Here is a 3,072-nt window from a genome sequence, read left to right on the forward strand (position 1 = left end):
GAAGGAGCACTGGGGGTGGAGGGGGGTGGCGGTTCAGAGCGGGGGACACAGGCTCGGTTGTCTTCAGGTCTGCATGTCCTGGTACTTGTAACCCCTCCCTAAAGGGCAGCGAGGGACTTTCTCATGCCACCGACCTCAGATGTTACACATTTTCCTTTTCTAGTGCTTTCAGAGGGGCACATGTCAGTTGGTTGAAACTGTCAGAGGATAACAGGATGAGGATTTACAGGCAGAACAAAAGTTAATTCCTTGTCCAGTCAGAGTGCCATCCTTTTAGCTAACAGGAGCATGGCAGCTCTAGGCTCTCAGGGCTGCTGGCTACAAGTTACTACATTTCAGACGCTGAGTGTGTAGCTCCCTCACCACATTGATTTCCTGAGAGGTTTCTGGAGCTGAGAATTGCCTGGTAAGTGTCTCCTGATGCCTCAGCCTTGAAACAAATACTGACAGGGAAAACCTTCTGCCAGGAGTGGAAGGGGACGTAGAACTGATGCAGACTGTTCGTTGGGGCAGTAAATGGATTTTGGAACAGCCCTAAAATAAACCAGGGATTTTTACTCTAGAATGTAAGAATAACATTGTAGTTTCTGAGATCTGCTTCATCTTTCCTTCAATCAAAAAGCCTAAAACTTCTCTAAGATCAGCTTTTCTTTTTATTTTCCACTTAGTTAAATTTTTCCATTTTTTTCTACACCCTACTGATTCTCTCTACAATGATTCCTCCTGCTGCAATGCACTTTGATTCTAAGGCAAGTTCAGGGCTGTTCTCTCTCCCTTTGGTCCAAGCCCTGCTTCTCACTCTGCCCTATGTGCTGTTTGGCCATTTCAATTCTCAGGTGGCCTGGATGAGGATGGGGGAGGTGAGCTTGGGAGATCTCCAGGTGTGAGCCTGATGTGACCTGATTCTGGTCCCACAGTTGTTCCAGCGGTGTCTGGCCTGTGGTTGGTGCCATCCCCAGGCTGCTATGTGTGAGCTCCTGGGAGGACTCACTCCTGCTGGATCTGAGCCCTGCCTGTATTAAACTCTCCTTCAGGAGGAAAAAGGAAAATCTATCCTGTAGTGTTTTCCACATTATGTTTCTTCTAATACTTATTCACAGATAATTAATGGGAGAGATGGAGGTTTTAGGGAAAGCAGACCATGGATTGGGGCTCTTCGCTTTTTTGTAGAGGCCTTTGTCCTCTAGACAGGAATATTCAACTTTTCTAGCAAGTTATTCCTAATTTAAGCTGGATGCTTCCCTTTCTGATACTGAGTTTAGAAACCATAGTTCAGTGATCTCAATCTTGAGATTGAGTTCGCTGGCTGGTTTCTACCTGTCACTTAGTGTAACATCAGCTTCTGAGATGCTCACCTGAACATGATCTTTAATGCAAAAAATTAAGCAAGAATAGAAAAGGATGTATAAAAGAAAGGAAGAATGGGAGGGAGGAAGGAAAAAAGGAAGGAAGGAAGGAAAAAAAAATGGGAGCGAGGGGACAGAGGGAGGAAAGAAGGAGTCAAAAGGAGGGAAAAAGGAATGGGAAATAAAATAATTCTTATGTTTAATGATTTCCAAAAAATTCTCATAATGGTCCTTATTTTTGTACACAATGCATAATTTTATCAATTCTTTCCATTCTTTGATGGGGACAGACTGCCCCCACCCCTAAAGATAGCGTGAGGACCTCCACCAGCTACCTAGGAAAGGGTTTCCTCACAGTGCCATTTCATTTCATGGGTGGCTGGTGGAGGTCCCCATGCCATCTTTGAGGATGGCATCCTTACAGGTGGTTCACGCTTTGCCCTTCTCAGCCCAAGTATCATTCCGCACTGTGCCCCAGTCTTAGGTGGACCTTCAGTGGGTGTTTCTGCTCACATCACCTGATTCCTTGATTTCCTTCCCAGGAATTTCTGCCCTCTCGGGTGCCATCACAGTTACTCATTCACTTCAAAAAAATGGTCATTTTAGAGAAATTGCTCTTTCCTACTGTTGTATTCCTGAAATAACAAGATGCTCATACCATTTTCCCCAACATTATAAATTTCAGCCCTTTGTGGATGAAGGAGGCACGAAGAGATGTATCTCCCACATCAGTACGTGGGTTCTCAGTCTTTCTCACACTCCAGACTATGTCCACAACCATTTGATTACTGTATGTGAGAATTAATGAAGCCACTGTCATTCCTCCAGAGCTGCTTTATTTACTGTCATTTGTAACCAAAAGTTTTGGTTAGCATATTTCATTTTCCTGCTTGAGGTAGTCTCAGGAATAATTCTTCACGAGGGCTCTATCACAGAGCATGTCCGCAAGGGACATGTAGGGTGACACGACATATCACTAGATTCAAGTTATTCTTCTCCCCATATTTTGTAACAATGACAAATGTGGGTGCCCCTGGTAATCAGCATAAAGAGCCTGGGAGTTGGGAAGCAGCCAGACAGAAAGGCAGAGGTGTATCCCATCCATTGAAGATGCTATAAAAACCAATTTTTATAAAGCATAAACAAGGAATAAAGTGTATAAAAACAGAAAAAAAGAAGCTCAGTGTCATCAAGATATATTTTTGTAGCTCTATTTGAAGGGGAGAAGCTTTGGTAAAGGTTGGAAATCTCAATGCGTTTACCTGCCTGATGATGCCTGTATGGTACAGGCACCATATAGCTACAGCCCATGCCACAAGAACAAGATATATGGCATTATAAAGGAAGAACCCAATTATACCCATCTTTATTTATTTATTTATTTATTTATTTATTTATTTATTTATTGAGGCGGAGTCTCGCTCTGTCGCCTGGACTGGAGTGCAGTGGCCAGATCTCAGCTCACTGCAAGCTCCGCCTCCCGGGTTTACGCCATTCTCCTGCCTCATCCTCCCTAGTAGCTGGGACTACAGGCGCCCGCCACCTCGCCCGGCTAGTTTTTGTATTTTTAGTAGAGACAGGGTTTCACCGTGTTAGCCAGGATGGTCTCGATCTCCTGACCTCGTGATCCACCCGTCTCGGCCTCCCAAAGTGCTGGGATTACAGGCTTGAGCCACCGCGCCCGGCCTATACCCATCTTTAGAAGCAAAGAAAGCAGACCAATAGC

This window comes from Rhinopithecus roxellana, chromosome 4, assembly GCF_007565055.1.
Source record: "Rhinopithecus roxellana isolate Shanxi Qingling chromosome 4, ASM756505v1, whole genome shotgun sequence".
NCBI classification, from domain to species: Eukaryota; Metazoa; Chordata; class Mammalia; order Primates; family Cercopithecidae; genus Rhinopithecus; species Rhinopithecus roxellana.